We start from the raw sequence: 19,206 nt of genomic DNA, 5'->3' as shown, positions 1-19,206 counted from the left end.
CAGTCTGTGTAAGTTAAAGGTGTCTTGCTCGTAGTAATGTTTCAGGCACTGCTCTCTCCTGGGTAAACTTGGTCATGCATGATGTATTAAAATAGAATAAAAATAGTCTGCCCTTCTCATATTCTAAGAATAATAATAGTGGCTCAGGCAGGACTCGGAAGTACAGTCTAATATAATCTTCACTGCATCTACTAAACGTGACCTGCTTTTGAATACTAATTTGAAAGGGAACAAAAAAGAGCTCAGGTTGGAGCCTGCCTGCTCAGTTTGTTGTTTAAATGACAGGAGGACGTGAGGGATATAGACACTAGACACCGTAAATCCTGAGGTAATTTTGAGCACTTCTGTAGCTTGTGGTTAGGGTTTTATTACCCATATTTAGAAGAGATGGGCAAGGGATTGAGTCACCCCTAGAGGCATTGCCACCACAAGGTGGTTACATACTACTGTGTCCAACTTACTTTGATGCAGGTATGAGCCAAAAACATCGAGCCTGTTCAGTTACCTGTCTGTAGGGCTTGCTCATGCACAAGCTGACGCAGAACAGAAAGGTTTAGCTAAAGACTTTGGCTTGAAATCCAGGCACAGGAGCAAACTGCTCCCTCACTGTCCCGTTGGGCTGCCTAGCACTGCAGGCGGCACTTGGTTTAACAAGGAGGCTTTGTGTCCCTGCTTGCCTTGGGGAAAAATCCTGTCCTCCTCTGGATAAGAGGCAGTAGAAGGGATGTGATCTCTCCAGCCTCCCTAGATCAGGGGGAGTTTGGCTCCAAAATGTAGTGTGGAGCCAAAATGAAATGCTCTCAGAGCTTCAGCCTGCAGCCCAAGGGCTGAGAGGAGAGAAGATTCGAGGTAAGAATCTCCCCCAAGGGAAACCTTACAGAAAACCTGCCTGGTAAAGTGATGTGGGGTAAAGAAATGTCTGAATCAACCATAAATTAGGCTTATTTCCCCTTTTATTTATATCTTCATGGAAGATACAGGTCTTGTGATGGCCCTGCCTGGTTGGGACCTCGTAGCATGTAACTTGAGGATGAGGTGGCTTTAAGCAAGCTCAGTATTAAGGGGGCTGCCTTCGCCTCCTGCTGGATGAATCTGGGAACGGGATGTGTGTGTCCCATGAAAAACGCTTCCAGTCCCTGTGTGTGAGCTAGCTGGGTCAGGCCATGCAGGGAGGTTGCCTCGCTATGCCAGGAGGGAAGGAAATGGGCCAAGATAGTGGTATTTTGCCTTTATTAGGGATTTTAAACCTCTAAGACCTCTCCTTGCCTGATTTTTATGGTTCTGGATGATTTAATAAGGGTAAACATCCACATGTCTGTGCAGCATCTTCGGCATTGTGTGCTAATGACCTGTAATTCCACAGCCATGAGAAGGCTGCTGGGAAGCAAGACCAGGCAGCCTTCTCTGATTTTAGTTGCACAGAAATGTTTTTTGAGGGCTCTGACTTAGTGCTTATCAGCAGCCCTCATCTCTCCAATTCCACCGTTTATTGCTGGTATCAAGTGTTGTTGATAATCCCCTCTAAAGGTAAGTGGGGAAAAGGGAGCTGGCAGCCTTTTGATATAAATGTATGGCAGACTTGTCCCAGAAATCCAGTATTTAGTATGCTGGTGCCAAAGGTGCTTGAAAGAGAGAGGTGTCGACGTTGTTTTTCTTTTAACTGTGTCAGAAACTTAAATTGCAATTTATTGTGCATCTAGCCTATCTCCTGAAGAGCAGATGGTCCCCTGCGAACTGACAGCGAGCAGGTTCTCTGTCTTGCTCTTTTGTTTCTTCACCATATGCCTTTTGAAAATTAAAAAAAGAAGAAGAAGATAAGTAGTGCTTGTTTGGGTTTGTTATACTGGCAGGGAGCCACTTTGCTGTTTGTGCTCCTTTTAAGCTCAGGGTGCTGGAGGTGCTGGCTCTGGCTGGTGTCTTCTCGTCTCGCGTTGTGGTGTGACGTTCGACAAGAAGGATCTTTAGAGGCACCTCTGGATCAGCACTGGGCTCGAGCACCCCTGTTCCTGGGCACCTGAGCTGGGGCAGCTGTTTCTGGACCCATAGGAAGGGAGTTAGTTGGGGTCCAGGCTGATCTCTCCGTAGCCCACCAGGGTAGTGGTGGTCTTCAAGGGAGGATGCACAAACTTGTTCAGAGGAGTTACTGCAGATGGGGAGGGAAGGAGAAGTCGCTGCCTGGGGTGGCAGAGGCTCAGAGGGAGAAGTGGATGGAGTAGGTGAAGCAGTTGCTCTGTGAATTAGGAAAAAAGACGAGGGAATCATTTGCTGATTTACTCAGTGTAAATACTTAAGTTTATTAATATATAATTAGTATCTGGCAAAAAAAAAATCAGGAAAGAAAACAAACAATGGAATTGTACTTGTGTACATGTGACAGTGAGTTACCAGCAATAAATTCCATTAATTTCGCGAGCAATGGGAAAGAAGAGACGATTATTTCTATTACCCAACAAAAGAGAAACCTTTGCAGCTTCATTGAAAGCCTGTTGAAAAAGAAATAAACATGTAAATGGTGCCAGGGAATCATTAGCTGGTGGTGATAAATATAATAAGAGGCATTAGCGCGGAAATGGCAACGCTAGCAATTTGTATGCATTACATTTTCGATGAGGCCTGTCGTAATTCAGGGAAAGAAAATGATGGCACTGTACCAGAGGACAGTGCTCTTGCTGGGGATGTGCGGTGTGGTGCCAGCATCGTTTTATAGCCATGGGGCCCATCAACGCATTACAGCTTAGATGGAAATTCTTCATGCTTAAGGATGTCAGGTCGTGCTGGTAAAATAAGCTTGGATAATTGCTTTGAAGCAGAGAGGTGTGGTGAGGGGGCTCTGAGATCGTTTGCAGAAGAATAGAGGACAGTGAATTTTGGAAGAAAAACAGCCCTGTAGCAGAAATGTGACACGTGTGTGTGAGTCCTGCTTTCAGCTGCCTGAACAATGAGAAAGGGTGCGTGCCAAGCCTCGTTTGGTGCCCAGATGAAATACCTGTGCACACAACCAGGTGAGAAATGCACACGAATGTTATGCTGTTCATAGAGGAATGCATTGCAGGTGAGCTTTTGTCTCGTCCTCCTTTCCTCTGAAAGTGCCTTGGATGGAAAACTCCCCTCTACAAACCAGTCACGGAAGGGGTTTGCATGCTGCTGGCATTGTGTGTATTAACCAAAATAGCCACGAGCTGCTGTGAGTTTCATGCAAACCTGCTGGCTTTCACCAGGCATTACCTTCAGGTTGCTCCAGTGTCATCTGCCATGTGTAGACCGAGCCAGGGAGCCTCTGGGTTTGGAGGCATGGCAGGGATGCAACCCCTTGCGTATGTGGTTCAGGTTCTTGTATTATATAATAAAGAGCTGCTCACGTTAAATTACATAGTCTGCTTCAGCACCTCAACGCGTGGATCTTGGAATTACAGAAGCAAAACAAATGTCTGATTTATACCCCCAGAAGCAGTGACTGTCTTCGTGTTCAGTGCAAGGTAATACGTTTAATAACGTTCGTTGATGGAAGATAACATTCTCTTCTGTCTTGCTTCCTACTTTGAAAAACGTCCTTTATTTCTTCAGAGTTCAGCTCTCTCCTATAAATCCAATATAAGTGAGTGAGTTGTCTGCTGGAGAAAAGCAACAAGGTTATAGTTAGAATCGCTGTTCCGCGCTGGAAAGACGAGGTTACTTGTTATCATTATTTTACATTAACAAGGGTAACAAATGTGAGTCATAGCATGAACTTACTGGGGACAGTATATTTTAGACAGCACGCTTTACACTTCCATTACAGTGTTTTTAGCATTTGTGTGTTTTGTTGAGTCATTCGGAAGGAGTAAAAGCCCTGTGTTCAAGCAAGTTGCTGGGTATAATCATTAGACTTGAATTTTCTGTACGATATCTGGGTCAAATTTTGTAAATTAAGAATGTTTATGGTGTAAGATTTTAAGTCATTATCCAGTTAAAGCATTTTGCTTACAGCGAGGGAAGGAAAGAGCATCCGTGCAGGATGCTATTTAGTGTTCTGCACTCGTTGAAGACAGAAGCAGAAGAGCAAAAGTGGAAATTCAGTTTCTCAGACCATTACGGTTAGGTGTTAGAGATTTAATAGATCAGTTTTTTAAAATCTAATCTGGAAATGAATTAAACTTTCCAAGCCTTATCTAACAAAAACAAATTGTAATGCATCCTTTCTAAATGTGCAACAATCTTAGGGATCAGATGGAGCTTTCTTTAAGTTTTAACTTTGTAAATTGCAGCTGTTATGATAGCGCATCTTAAAACTTGAACAGAATCACTTCGGAAGAGAACAAATAGTGAGCTGCCACTCGTCAGCTCTGCCCCATTCATGCTTTTATACTCCAAGATGGCAGTGGTGCAGCTGACATCAAGGACTCGGGATGGGTGCATTAAAATATGTATACATGTATGTATGTGGAGTTCCCCATGTGAAATGTAAAATATCACAGAAGAAAGTGGCTACTGGTATCCGAAAAGGAAACGTGAAGTGACAGGCAACGAGGACATGCTCTGTGTGCCCCAGAAGTGGGGGTGGGTGTCCCTAGGTATAGTATTTACATGATGCAGTCTCTTTAGACCTTCTTCACCCTTCGCCCCCCACGATACAGTTTCAGTAGCAAAATGCAATAGTGCTGAATGTGGAGGCAGCCAGCCCACAGGGGAGAGCTGGATGTGTGCCGATAGCCTCTCTGGTTTTCTCAGGGTACTTGGGGCAACATACCAGGTGTGGGAATCATCTGGCATCAGCTGCTCTTTGCTGTTTCTTCCTCTGCTAGACCTTGGGAGAATCCCTTCATTGTGGGGTCTGTTGCTTTTTTTTTCTGTCCCAGGCATTGCACTGACGGGTATGGACTGATGTCTCAAGCTCCAGATGGTGTTCTTAAGTGGGTTAGAGCTGTGCCAGTCTTCCTGCCCCAGGCATTTCTTTCCAAAATCTTCATTTTTCAGCTGTCTCTCTGTTACTGTTGTGCCACACATCTTCCACAAGCAGTCCCTCACTTCTGCTTGGGACTTCCACTGTTGGCTAAGCTCTAAATCCCCTGTTAGGGGCAATTTAGATGTTCTTTTGTACCATCATATGCTTCAATTATTTTCTTTCTCTTTTTTCTTAGCGAAAGGGATGTGCGGGAGATGCACAATTTGGATTGACTTTAAATTTCTGATAGCTATTTTCAATGTAATGTAAGAGTTCAAACTACAGCACTGCTGTTACTGATTGTGGACTGTGGGAGCCAAAAAAAGATGGAAGGAATCTAGCAATCCGTTATATTTAGCTCCTGGAGATTTGTTACTACCTATGAAAGCTTTATCGAACGAAAAATAATTACAGCACCACAACTCCTGTGAATCAGCCTGGATTTCTCTGTCCTTGCTAAAGGATCTATAAAAAAGGGACTTCTGGTACTATGTTTATTAAACTGTTGAGAGGCAGCTGTGGGGGACGATGATGCAGTCTCCTAAACTGAACACGATCATAGAACATGTTAAATGTAAAAGGGGCAATGGCAAATGGCAGGCCTGGCTGCAGCGGCTTGTCCTGCAAAGGCGTCGAGCCACCACCTTCATCCTTGGGAGGGAGAGGTACTCGGAGACAGCAGGGAACTGTCAGGTGAGGAAATGAGGCAGCCCAGTCCAGTCCTGCCCTGCCCTTAGTCTCCAAAAGTTTCACTTTATACCTGACTTGGATTTTCTTGGCCCCAGCTGCGTTCGGTTGTCTCTGCCCCTGCCCACGAGGGCGCAGAACAGAGCATTCCCTGCCTTTGTACAGCCGCCTTTTTGTAGCCTGCCCTTTTGTTCTACCTTCATCCTCTCTTCTTGGGGCTGAGCAAAGCCAAATTATGCCAGCTCTTCTCCTGTGTGATATTTTAAAGATCTCCAGAGGGAAAAAGTACACTTTAGCTGAAATATTTTGAATAATCTTTCATGTATGGCTTATTTAAAAAAAATGCCCTATATAAACTTATCTGTGCATAGTGGCATTTCGTCAGTTATACCTGGGGTGAAAAGTTATCTGCGGTATTTGTGTGCTCCTGTTTACTTAGCATCAAATTGGAGTGTGATTTGCAGCTTCATGGGCAGGATACACTTTGAAAATCCATTTTGGAAACTTAACTCAGGTGGTGGTGGTGCTGTATCCACTTATCTACCGGGTAGCCCAAAGAGCTGGGATATGCATCAGCTGCTTCTGCAGTGCTTGCTTCATCCTGCATTTCAAATTGCTTTTTAAAAAGCAGCTTATTAAAAACAACCCCAAAACTCTGTACGGCAGGGGTAAGGGTTTTCCTGAAAGTGTCCTGCCACGTGCTGCAGGAGTGGGAACGTGCTGGGAAGTTTCAAGCATTTCGGAGGGAGGGCTTTGAGGGGAGACAAGCTTCAACTGCAGTCAGGAACAACGCAGATCCATGTGGGAAAAGCACCTTTAAGGAGAGGATCTTACAGCTCGTGGTCCCTGCTGCCTTTTGCTGTCCACCCCCGTGTCACGGCAGGGCTCCCAATGCTCCTGCGGTGTGAGCGGGGCCGCCCACACGTGGCTCTCTCCCTCTGCCCCTTCTGCCAGTGATCCGCAGCTAGGGACATGCTGACTTTGGTGGTTTTTGATAGCAAAATATTTCACTCTGCCTTTCTAAACAGAATTATCTCTTGCCGTTTCATGATATGGCTTTATCCAAATGACTTGCAATAAATGGAAGCAGAGAAGTTTTTTTTCTACCCCATTTTTCAAAACCTTTATTATCAATGTCTTCATCTTCAGTCTGCGCCGATGCTGCCTAGAAATGCATTTAGAAAGGTTAACGTTCAAAAATAATGAGACTTTACTCATTTGTAATGGTGGCCAGGATATTGTGTAGTAATAATGTCTCCTGCTGTAATAAAACATCCTTTAGCCGATAGTTTTGAGAACCTTTATAATTCAAGGTTAAAGATACCAAGATAAGTCAAGCTAGACTTAGTATTTTTTAATAGGATTCAGAAGAAGTCCTCGCTGTTTGGAAGTGGTTGTCTTAAAGGGATGTTTCTCTGTCAGCTGATCAGCTTGGTAGATAAGGGACTAATGAGAAAACACGAGTTTCTGGAGATATCTGTTGTACTTTTTGATTGGCAGAACTAATATCTATTTGCTAGGGTCCAATTATTAACATGCTGGAGTCTGGTCTGAATTCGTCACTGTATTATCCCCGTTAAAGGCAATGTTGTTAGAGGAAATGTTGTGCCATTTTACTTCTGTGCATCGTAGGAGAAACAGAAATGGAAAATTCTGGTCTCTAACCTCTATTCCTGCTCTGCCTTTTTAAAGGATTTTGGTGGGCTTTCTATGGGAGCACACAAGCAAATCTGCCGTGCTTGAGACTCTTCCCAGAAAGGCAAAGGAAATTCTTCCAGGCTGTGCAAAATCACCCCTGCTCTCTTCAGTCATTTGTCCATGGGGACATGAGGACGTTACCAGAGCACTGCTGAGGCACCCGTCCATATCCTGTGCACAGCAGGAAACCACGTGCAGGATCAAGGGGGCTGCTGCTGAAGGGCTGCAATTCATTACAAGGTTTTGAGCAAAAATTTTAGCTATTTTGGGGGGCTGTTTGTTAAAATCTGAGTTTTGTCTTCATAGCATTTTCCCTCTGTTTGTAGTAATGTTTCTGTGGTATCTCTAGAGAAGGAAGGAACTTCAGATTATCAGCCTGGTTTTGGTGTCTTTAAGTGTTGGAGTAAAGAAAAAGTAAAGGAAGGCAGACATTGTGCAAGGCGGCAGCTTCCTGGAGAGGGTTAGCAAGAGCTGTCTTTGGCTGCTCTGTAATGAAACTCGTTGTGTCACAGTGAGCTTCAGCCTCCTCCATCAGAAGTCTGCTACACTGTGGAGAACCAGTTTGAGGAAACCTTTCCAGCATTGTGCAGCTATAAAAGAAATACAAGTAGGCAGTGGTGTTTCCTCTAAATCCACTGAAATCCAGCAGGCAAATTTACTGGCTTAAGTCAGATGGTTGAGTTCAGTCCCAGAACTTTGTTCTTGATGAGTTCATTAGCAGACAAGAAAAAAAAAAAAATCTGATGCAAAAATCAGGCTAAACCAGGGTTTTGCTTTCTTCAGCTGCACATGAAGAAGCCTTGCTCTGGTGTGTGTGTATCTCGGTGTGCTGAAAAGGCCAGTAACAGGATTTCTCTGGCCATCTTTGTCCCATCCTTGCGTTTACCATGATATTACCTCTGGCTTTCTGCACATTTCCCTCATGCTAGTGATACCCCATTACTCAGGAGGGCTCCTGGCTTTAAGGGCTTACAGCATGTACTTTGAAATCTGCATTTCCCAGAGCTCAGTGACCTCTTGCACTCATAGCCATAACTGAGATAAGTATTTCTCTATCTTATCTGACCACAGCCTTCAAGCACTGCTTTAAAACAAGCAAACAAAAAAAAACAAAACTGAATAACAAATGATTGTCTTAAACTAGATAAAAACTTGTCCAGTAAAAGCTGGTGCTTAACTCCTAAAAAGCATAAGAAATGGCAACTGGAAGAAAAACAAAAAACAAACAAACAAACAAAAACTCAAAGACTTCATCTTTTTTTCCCCCAGTAGCCTGCAAGTTCTGGGCCTATTTGGGAGCTGCTGTGGATTCTCTTTTTGCAGTAATGCTGACTTTCTGATAAACTTTTGAGATCCTCATGGAAAACAAATAAAATCTTGTTAATAAGGCCTCACTATGGCTCAGTTTAAGAAATTATGACATCAAATACAGTCTTATTATATGTAGCCCGTATCAAATGGAATCACTGTTTGCTGACAAAAAAAAAAAAAAAAAAAGGAGAAAGCTGTACTTCAGGTGGTTTCTGCAGGTGGGTCTCTGAGGCTTGCATGCTGTGAATCAATATCTGGGTGTGTGAATTCTCTTGCTTTCTGTAGCAGTGCAGTTATCTTAGTGATGCTGGTTATCCTTGGAAGAACCAGGCATGCTCTGGTTCCCGTGACGCTCTTCCAGCAGGTGACTGAGCCAGGTTCCCAACCCTTTCTGGCCCCAGGGAAGTGGCTTGGGCACATGCCCCAGTGTTGTGTGGCAGCAACCCAGGCTCCTCGTGTCTGCTGTGGCTGGAAACCTTACCCTGAATTTACTCTAAGGGCAAGTGTTGTACCTTTTCGTTGTGTGTTTGAACGATTGTGTCCAAGTTGCAGTGATGTTGCAGGCGGTAATTTGACCCACAGTATTGGAGACCTTCTATGCTGTTTTTTAAGAGGTAAGGAAAAGTACAAAGGAGCTAGCAAGCAGTCTTTCTAAAGCTAGTATTTGCCATTTTTTGAATGACATTTGTATTTATTTTGCACGTCTGCTTTGCCTCAAGGTAGCTAACTGTTGTTGGAAGTGTTAATTTTCTCCAGGTATTGTATGTGGGAGCAAACAATAAAACACAGGTTTCAGCTGGCATTTGAAGTGGAGTGGGAACAGCGTTGCTTGTATTGTCAGTCATTTATTTTGCAATGCCAAACCATTTGTTGTAGCAAATAAGAAAATGTGCATGTTTTCTTGAAGGCAGAGCTGTGGGATAGAGCTCTGTGCTGGTGTAGAAAATGTGAGCCCTGGAACTGATGCCTTGAGATGAGAAAAGGGATGGACAAAATGTGGATATCCAAGTGGCTGAGGGAGGCTTGGCAGCTGCCTGGAAATACCTGTGAAGTGTTGTAAGTCCTGGTTTTGGTGTTGCCTGTTCCATAAGACTGGCATAATACTAGTAAAAGACATATAATAAGGACAAGGCCCTTCTGTTTGCGTCAGAAAAATCTTTCCTCTGCACTTTAATGTTCATTTTAACACACATTACTTAATTGTTTAGAAGTTACCCAGATGATACAGGTTTGAACCTGGTGTATCAGCGTGCAGGGCTTGCACTGTGGCTCTCAGGTCTCCCAGGGCACCCTCTCGGCCGCTCCTGTCTTTTCCCCTCTTTGGACATATACGTAAGTACCTACTAGCAAGTCACACGGACCCCTCACTTCTGTCTGGAAACACAAATTGCTGTTTATCACCTCAGCTCTTCCTGGCCACCTCCCTTGTTGCCCACATTGTAAGGCCCCTCTCCTGTTTTGTCCCGGGTCCCAATGGTAAGTTCCCAAAACGTGGACTTAAAGGCCCCAGTGTTGTCTCCTCTTCTCATGCTGTCTGGTTCCTCGGGCTCTCAAAGCTTTTAGCCGAGGCTGGGCTCGTGATGAGGCTTAGCAGTTGGCTGTCATCTGGCAGTGATTAAAAGCAAAGCCTGTCATGCAGTCAGCTAAAAAGCCTCTGCCTCTTGCTGATGCTTGGGCCCTGACAAGCCCCCCCTGCTAACTCCAACCTGCAATCAAGTCAGCAATCAGCCAGGGAGGCAGGGGGAGCACCTCTCCTGTTTGCCATCAACAATCTGCCTCGCACACTTCTCCTGTGCCCCTCCGGCTTCTTTGCTTCTTTAGCCGAATCTTCAGCAAGAACAGTGGTCTGACAAACAAAACTACAGAGCTGGCCTTGTGCAGTGAAGTTGTAACGGTGTAAATGCTTTGAAGAGGTTTGTTGTGATGGGCTTCCTCAGGTGTTAATTGGTGGGCACAGGCGGCAGCGTGGCAAGTGAGATGGAAAGGGGCAGCCAGCAATTATCGGTTTGAATTGCTGTGAAACTGTCCCGGTTCTTCCTGCAGCCTGAGTTATTCTCTAAATCCCATCAACTTAGTCTGCAAGACGGACCAGGGTGGATGTCTCCTGTTCCCGAGAGCTGGACGGAGCAGCTCCTCCCAGGCCATGCCCTTCCCAGCTTTGCTCTGCTTTCCCTGGGATCAAGGGGATCAACTGTCTTAAGTTTTCTTTCCTATGTTTTATTACCTCCTTGTTTTAAAACAAAACTTTTATGCAAGTTTAGGCTGGGAAAGCTATTAAGTTTCTATCTGTGGTCTAGAGGATCACAAACTTTGAGAAGCTCTGCTCAGCAACAGTGAGAGGGTCAGCTTAGTCCTGATTAATTCGAGTTAGGAATCAATTCCCATCTTAATCCTGACTGCTCTTCTGCCTGATGAATCAGGTGCCAGCATCAGGCAGGAGGACAGCACAATGCAAACCACAAAACTGTAGGAAAAAAAGGTTCATACCTTATTCCCCTTTACTTGTTCTCACGCATGTTAAGCAAGAACATAAACTATACTGGAAGCAATAAATGTAGCAGGCGCCAAGTTTCACCTAAAGCTTTAACCTCCTGCCGGTGAGGAATCAGTTTGGCTACCCCATGAAAATGCTAGTTTGTCTCCCTCCTCAAAAATATAATAACTTAAACAAACAAACAAAAAAACCAGCAGCAACAACAAAACAAACCACCTAGATGGCTCTTACGCTTGAAAAGCTTACAGACTGCTGCTCTAGGTAATAAAAGTAGTAGTGATTAAGTTTCCCGAGACCTTAATGCTGATTTTTTTTTTAAAGTTACTGTTATTTTTTCCCCAGAAGCGTTCTGTGGTGTCAGTAGCATTTGAGTGTTGTGTCTTCATCCTGTGATTGCAATTCAGAAGAGGGTCAGAAGATGGGCAGGAAAGTGTAGCAAGAACTGGGTGCTAAATCTGTCCTGTTCCAAACAAGATGTGAAGTGCTTGCGGGCTTTCAGTGGGCACCGAGGAAATAAATGAGTCTGTTCTAATATGGCTCATGTGGAGACTAAAATAAATTTTACTCTTCTGCTGAACAATGGGCTGGATTTCTCCCTGATAAAAATGGATGTGCCCTTACGATGCCAGTAATGAAGCTCAGAGCAAAACGAATGCTCTGAATTCGGTCCCAGCAACATAGTGGCAGGTTAATGCAACGAGAAATCATGAAGCCCGATTTCCATACGCATTATTAATTCAAACCCGCGGACTGTTTTAACACAAGGCTTAAAAAAAAAAACACTTAACTTTGCCTCTTCCCTCCCCGTTTTCTTAAACGGAAGACATCTTCCTCCCCAAACTCACATAGCAATGTAATACACAAGCAATTTAACTTTTATTGTGCTTTCTAATTAGCACGGCGGGACAGCTCAGCGAGCAAGGGCTGGCTCTGTGCCCCCGCGCCGCGTGGAGCGCAGCAGCCTGCGAGAGGCAGCTCGGTGAGCCTGGCTGCTCCAGCTGCTGCTGGTTTAAGTTCAGCAACCACGAAGTAATCTGTCAGTCTTGGTGGCAGCTTCTAACGACGCTCAGGCCTTTCATCAAACCTGGCTTTAATTCCCTGAGCCGGGGGAGTCTGCTGGTCTCTGGCGGCTCGGAGTGTGTCGGAGCATGGAAGGAGGGGAGCTGAACTGCAGCAGCTGAGTTAATTTTTTTCACCTGCACGTCCCTGTAAGTTCTGTGCAATGATGTCTTTAGGCGCTGAGAGCAGATTGGTTTTCTGCTATTGTAAGAAAAAAGCTAACTCTGTGCTTGTTACTAATTTTATTTTATTTTTGTTTTCTATCTATTGTCTTCACTGAAACTCTTCCTATTTTCTTGTTGTGGTGTCAGTGACATCAGAAATGTTACTTTGCCTCCTCACACACAGTTCATCTTCCTTCAGTCCCCTGGTATGCTGCAGTAAAGAAGTAACAGTACAGTGCTAGATGTGCAGTAAATCCCTTTGTCTTTGTTCCCGTTCCTGTTTTACCTTTTCATCTCTAGACTGTCACTTTTAGCAGAGCCCTTCGGTTTATTTTCACTCTATATATGTTCAGCTCTGAGACAAGATTGCTGTTGTATTTCTACATTGTTGTTGCTTTTGCTAGCCTGTAACTTTTTTCTCATATCTATGTGGTCACCAGTAAGTTTTTAGTTTATATACCAATGCAGAATGGGAGTGTGGGCAAATGTGGGCAGCTCCTGTTTGCTGTCAGTGTGCGGTGCATGCTTAGCTCTGCGTGTGCGTGAGTTGCTGTTCCTGTGATGCTGGGGCCACCCCTTTATTTCTGTGCTGGGATGTGAAAGCCTCAGCTAGGACTCCTGGAAATGAGTTAAATCAAACTTCAAGCAAGAATTTGGCATTTCCCAGTTTTTCAGCTTGCATAAGGCCCTACTGGACAACAAACCTTTGTATGGAGCTGGAAACTTCCTAGCAGTGGGGCAGATTGAGCCCTTGTCCAAAACGCATCAGGAGAGGTGGCTTGGGATCCCTCTGCTCCACCCGTGGTTTGGAGCTAGCTGGCCAGGCTACCTGAGGGCACCCTCAGGCATTTGTCTGTTTGTTTAGATCTAATTCTACCTTTTCTTGTACAGCTTTCCCACCACCTAGCAAGACAGACGTGAAGTCGGAGCCCCCTGAGGTGCACTGCTTTGCTCCCTGCACCAGTTACATCTGGACAGCATCCTGCCAGGGGACGAAGTGCTGCTCACTGTTCCCATTTTGTTTTGTAATGCTGTGGACATTACCAGAGTTCAATTGTTGTTGTTCTAAGCAAGGTAGGTGAAGAGTAAGACCCGGTTACATAAACCACTTCCGAAGTATGCTGTGCAGAAAGGCTTCTGTGACCTTTTCCCAGGTGTATTGTGGAATAACGATGAATGCTAACAAAGATGCAGCTCTGTACAGTGCTCTGCGACTGTTTTAGCTCCCTTTGTGGCGAATTGCATGTAGAGCAGTTGTGTTTTCTTGATCCAAAAATCCTCTGTATTTGGAAAAGATCAGGTCTGTTTTGAAACTCAGGTTGATGTTTCTCACAGATCGCTCTTTTAGGAAAGATCAGTCATGACTTCAAAGGGAAATCCTCTGCTCCTGACCAGATGCTGAAGCAGGGTGCTGAGTGTGGCAAGCGCCCATCCGAGGGAAGGTGCCTCAGTCAGAGTGCTCCAATTCTCAGCTAACCTTCAATAAAAACCATGTTGGATCCAATCTAAAGCTGTGAATTTATCTGCTGTGGGTGTAAATAAGTGAAAAGTGCTTTATGAAGTTCAGAAGTTGCATGAGTTCATGAAGCTCAGGATTTTCCTTCTGCTCTTGAGGACAGCTACTGCGGAGCTGCTCTGTGTGCTGCTGTCAGAACCCTGGGATGTATCAGCAGTTTCGGTGAGAAATATTTGCAGATTTCAGACTAGGAGCGTGCTAGTTTGCAGGAGGGATTGATGCTGTGGTTATCGGTTACTGCTGGAAGATGATGGTGAATCCAGCTGGCCTTCAGCTCATGTTGGCAAGCAGCTTTCTACAGTGAGGCAGGGAATAGACAGGAGAGTATTAAAACTTGCACAGAAGTGGATGAAATGGAACTAATGAGTGTTCACCCAGTGCAAAATTAAGATGTTGTGAACAAAATTAGTCAAGACACAAAAGGGAGAAGAAAAACTTTAATCATCTACACATCAGTGCTGTGAGCCTGGAACAACAGACGAGAGGGGCTGGGATAACACGTGTCTGGGCACAGCTACGGCTCTGCTGTGTTGCCGAAACCTGACAGTGACGTTTGCATGGTTAGAATATAAAGAATATAAAACCCCTGGGTTGCAGAGTTGGAATGAATCACCCCGAGCGGTGAGTGCCATTGCAAGGAAAGGTATCACCGTGTCTCAGGCTCATCAGAAATACACCCTTAGCTTGAACAGCTAAGGAGGGGCCTGCAGCCTTTTGGAAGTGGGTCTGGGAGTGTTTGTTGTTCCCCTGGTGGCAGGAGCCCAGAAGAAGCCAGGATACCTCTCTTTGACAAGAGGCTGAGCTGGGTTTAGGGACTGGTCCCTTGTAGGGAGGCAGGACCTGCAGTGCCCAGCTCTCCCAAAGAGCCTGGTGACACTTTTTTGGGCAAAACAGGAGCCTTCTTAAAAAAAATAAAAGGGAGCTGGAAAACTTTCTCTTATGTCTTACAAGTCTGAAACCTACATTTAGACCCTGCTCTGACAGGCTACAAATGGAATGTGGAATTGCAAATTCCAAGTAGGTGAGAAAGTAGGTGAGATACAATGATCATAACTTGATTATTTGTGTGGTGTTTGTAGAATAAAACCCAACCAAGTACATTTTTAGTGCTTTGAAAGGCTCATTCAGAGCTGCAAAGACTACTAGCCAACCACCTAGGAGGGTGCGCAGATAGAAAAATATTTTGGAACTGCCTAAGAGTCACTGTATGCTCTACTAGTGAAATAAATGCACTGATAATTTGCGTAAAGCATACTGTGACAGTCAAATTTCCAAATATCCAAAACAGCAAAGGAAAGTGGGGAGTAAGAGATCTTTATCAGAAGACAAACTGATGTCGGTCAAGGAAGAAAAGGGAGATGGGAGGTAAATTATTTTCAACACTAGTGACTGTAGTTACGTGTGTTTGGAGAAGGCTCCTGTAACAGAACTCCTTGTTCTTAGATAGCAGCGGTGGCTTGTATGACACGGAGGGGTAGAAAATGCATTAAAAAACCAACATATAAAACCCACAGAACTGATCACAGATGATAAAGCTGATGATGATGATACAGCACGCTTACCTATGGGATGTTAATGGCATGAGATTCTGATTAAGAAACCAACCAGCCAACACCAAATGCATCAAAACCATTTTGGTGGGGGCCGGTGGGACTGCAGAGGGTGTGATTAGATGTGATCGTCATCAACCTGTAAGCTTGGGCTGGTTTTCCTGGCAGGGTTTCGTGTAGCTCCTTCCTTGCCTCTGTGCTATTTTGTGGTTACATCAGTGATTTGAAGAGGAAGCAATGCTGGTAGGATCATTAGCAATAGCAATTTTCAGATGGCACCGATAATTGCCATCTGTAAGCTTCTAATCTGGCAGAAAATTGAAGCGATAAATATCGAGGAGATCACATCATTGGTGAGAGCAGGCCGGGTGCTTTGGCAAGTCGGCCGTAGTGTGCCTTGCAGTAGGGCTGAAGTGAGGTGAGGAAAAGATGAGCTGGTGTGACCCGTGGCAGGACATGGCGTGGGAAGACTTTGGTGTGCCCCGAGCCCTGCTCAGTGGGGGAACCGGGGAGCTGGGAGCAGTCAGGGCTGCCTTAAAAAGCCTGAGCAGCTCAGTCTGGGGTTAACAAAAGGGAACTCCAAGGGTGACTGGGTAAAGGTCTGGAACTGTCTCCAAGGGAACAGATTTTTGATGGTTCAGTTGATAAGGCTTGGTGATTTTTTTCCCCCCGCTGGGTGAATAATTAAGATTTGGCACAACTCTCTTCATTGTAGAGGGCTTTCTATCAGTGTTTTTGAGTAACTAATTGCCCTGTTTTTCTGTAAGATGTTCTAACTCAAACCAGATTTAATTCTGGGAAACCCAACGTGCAGCGTGTCAGATGAGAAGATCGTGCTGTCTTTCTCACTTGAGCTTGAAGATAATTGACTGAGAAGTTCACCTGGCCGGGTATCTCAGCCAACAACTGCCTTTCAAGTTTGATAGGAGCTCTTTTTTTCTGTGGGACCTCTTTTTCTTTCTCTGGCTAGAACTTTGCCTTGGGGGAGGCACATATAGCTGGTCAGTTGCGTTCACTGATCCGACTCGCTGCATTCTCCAGTGCCAAAATCTGTGCCCGTGGGACAAGCGGGAGGTGGACAGCTCTGCAGGATGGTACCTGTGAGCTGGTGGGTTTCCAGCTGTGCATCCTTCAAGGAGATGCTAGCCACGACACTCACGATGGTAAAGAGCACTTAATTCTTTTCCTGCTTCTAAGCATGTTCTTCTGCATCTTAAAATCCCCTTGCAGCATTGCTTTTTGTTACAATTAGTTTGGTTTCATAACTCTGGATAAAATTTCTGTTTCTATTTTAGCTCTCCTTATTCCGAGGTGCTCAAGACAAAGAGAAAAGGAATTGCTCTCGGCATCACTGCCGTCATGAAAAATGCATCAGTCCAGGCTGCTTTTTGTTCCTGTAAGGTATGCTCTGCACATCCAAATGTGGTGCTACCAGTTAGGAACTCTCTTTACCCCCTAGACAAACATCTGCCTTGTGACACCGAGTTCAGTGAAGTCCCCTCTCTGTCCCCAAGCTTTCATCTCACAGATTCAGACAAACTGCTGAGTGCATCATAAATTTTCAAGGCAATTCTCAAAAATGCTTCAAAGCCACAGATGTTTGCACAGGAAAGGGCTCTGAACGTAGAGCACCATGCAGCACATGATTCAGCCATGCAGCAAATGGTGGCGCAGTGCTGTGGGATAGATGCTGGTCTGGCTTTTAACCAGCCATTCAATTTTCCTTTCCTTGAATTTAGTTTGTTCTTTACTTTTTCCTCTCCCCTGTCCCCACCCTTCCTGCATCCTCCCAGCTGCCTCTTCTTGAAGAATTTTACGAATTAAAGATGTAGAAGGACACTTGAGTGTACTTGGGCCAATGGCCTCTAAGAAAAATGAGAGTGTGCTTTTTCCTTTCTTGCAGCATTTGAAACTGCTGGAACAGAAAATAAGTGTTAGGGCTTGAGTAGCTTTACTCGTGAGACTGGCCTGTTGCCTGATAGATGACACAATCACGAAGCTTTCCCTGGAGTCCCAAATGGTTCCTGTGTTTTCTTCATCCAATGGCCCCTAAAATGATATTAATAAACCACGAAGCAACAAAACCTGTCAGGTGTTAGTGGATGCATTGTCTCTGCTGTGATCATTGGCCTCCAGAGCAGAGTCAAACTGAAGAGAGCTCTCCAAGACGTTTCTTACACCAAGCTTTGTATTGCTTATGTTGCAGCTTTTGGTATGCTGGCATTGTGATCCTGGATACAGTGTGAAGAATTACAAGAGAGACTTGGTTTGGCTGTACTGGATCGGCGTGACAGGGCTATCTCTTTTGGATGCTCTTCAGTCCCTGTACAGACTCAGCCTGATCAGCTTACTTTCATATCTAAAGTGTGCAACACTGCAAAGTCACAACAAACTATTGTCTTCTCTGTACTGACATAATCTCGATCCTGGCAAATTGACATTGATTTCAGAGAAAAAGCATTTTTCCTTTGTTCCAGTGATGGCTTTATTTCATTTCGGCCAGTGTTTCTATTTCTAGGTCCCTTTCTTCTCCCTCCTTTGCCTAACCTTGCAGTGCCTACTAATTTAACATCAAGTTCCATTGCTTCTTTTTCAGGTGATTAAGTTTATTGAAACAAACAAGAAAACAAAACCACAAGAGCGTGAACATTTTAATTTTTATGCATTTTTTGTGTATTACAACACTTTGTAGTTTTCTGTGTAGCTTTTGGACTGATAACCATGTTTCACCATCAGCTTGAATTAATTTTCAAGTATGACTTCTTGAGACTATTCAATGTAGGTAAATATGAGTTTTCCCCTCAGCCCTTAGTTTTATAAATTTAGTAAATAGAATATGCTCTCTGGCAAGATTAGTTCTCTGAGCCTGTGCTTTTTCTTCAGTCTGTTACCCTCCAGATGTTTGCAGCTGTTTTGCAGTTTTTTTTTTTCTATATCAGCACGATCACGTTTTTCAGGTACTTTGTTCTGTTGGTTTTAGTAAAAATAACTTTACAGCACCTTTTAAAAATGATTTTTCATGTATTTGTGTCTTCCTCTTTGCATGTGGAGATCTCAGAACAGAAGCAGAATTCAGCTTTCAGTGATTTTCAAGGTATGATTCCTATGCTTTGACGTGTATAATCAGAGGAAATGTGTATGAAGTCAGAGGAAAAAGGAAAAAAAAGTCAGCGTTGAAACAAATATTCTGTGTGTTCAAACATGCATTTTTCAGGAACCACTTGGTCAACTCCAAGTTTTACTCAGCCTAAATACACTTCAGCTCTGATCCTGTGAGTGCTTTCTCTTCGTCAAGACTGTGAGCTCCTTTTCCACTTGAGCAGCCTCCTGATGGTGGCAAAGCCACCGTCAGCTGAATATGAGCCAGCAGTGTGCTCAGGTGGCCAAGAAGGCCAACAGCATCCTGGCTTGCATAAGAAACAGTGTGACCAGCAGGGCTAGGGAGGTGATCGTCCCCCTGTACTCGGCTCTGGTGAGGCCGCACCTCGAGTACTGTGTTCAGTTTTGGGCCCCTCGCTACAAGAAGGACATCGAGGTGCTTGAGCGGGTGCAGAGAAGGGCGACGAAGCTGGTGAGGGGCCTGGAGAACAAGTCCTACGAGGAGCGGCTGAGGGAGCTGGGCTTGTTCAGCCTGGAGAAAAGGAGGCTCAGGGGCGACCTTATCGCTCTCTATAGGTACCTCAAGGGAGGCTGTAGTGAGGTGGGGGTTGGCCTGTTCTCCCACGTGCCTGGTGACAGGACGAGGGGGAATGGGCTTAAGTTGAGCCAGGGGAGTTTTAGGTTAGATGTTAGGAAGAACTTCTTCA

This window comes from Aythya marila (genome assembly GCF_965140915.1).
Source record: "Aythya marila genome assembly, chromosome: 7".
NCBI lineage: Eukaryota > Metazoa > Chordata > Aves > Anseriformes > Anatidae > Aythya > Aythya marila.
This window is presented reverse-complemented; position numbering follows the sequence as displayed.